We start from the raw sequence: 689 nt of genomic DNA, 5'->3' as shown, positions 1-689 counted from the left end.
AGTCCTACGACTCATCATTTGGCCTCCAATTCCTTTCGGATTCTTATGACTCTATTTCCAACCTTCTCTACTATGGGGTATCACATTATCCCTTCCTTAGAGTCGTCTGATAGTGTCATAGCGTATCCGGCTCATATGATAATGTCTAAGGAACTTATAATACATTCCGAGTTTAAAAGTGTAGGGTGTAACACCCTTCCCCCAAGAGCTATGGCATTTGAGTGTGGCGTCAGTTAGCAATTAGTTAATCCTTCTTGTTTTGCGTAAGCCCTTGTTACAATTGCCTTAACGTATCTTATAATACTCTGGATACATAATCTCATATAGTTTCTCCATTGCGAGTTTAGATTCTTCCATCTCGCGCGATCACACCAGCACTAACGCATTAAGTTCTATCAGAATTTTGAAGTTAAGCGTGCTGGGGCAAAAGTAATATTGGGATGGGTGACCTCCCTGGGAAGTCTTTGTGTCGCGTTTCATTGTAACCTTTTCCATGAGGTGCGGGCACTCAATTTAGCTCCAGATTTACCTTAGCATTGTCTTGCGAGTCTTTATGTTTTGCCCTGTCCTTTCGTCTGTTATTTTGCATCCAGTATCGGCGTGGACCTTTAGCTCCACTATCCTCTATTCACTTTGTGTTCTCCTCATTTTATACCATAGGAGGCTTTCTATTCCTTTTTTTTTGGTTA

General features: G+C 41.4%; 1 pseudogene; it reads left to right on the top strand.

Moving 5' to 3' along the window:
- The first annotated feature begins 358 nt into the window (after positions 1 to 358).
- Positions 359 to 478, top strand: LOC129883805 (5S ribosomal RNA; annotated as a pseudogene).
- Positions 479 to 689: the final 211 nt, after the last annotated feature.

The sequence above is a fragment of the Solanum dulcamara genome, chromosome 3 (assembly GCF_947179165.1).
Source record: "Solanum dulcamara chromosome 3, daSolDulc1.2, whole genome shotgun sequence".
Taxonomy (NCBI): domain Eukaryota; kingdom Viridiplantae; phylum Streptophyta; class Magnoliopsida; order Solanales; family Solanaceae; genus Solanum; species Solanum dulcamara.
The sequence above is the reverse complement of the archived record's forward strand: the minus strand, read 5'-3'. Positions and strand labels throughout refer to the sequence as shown.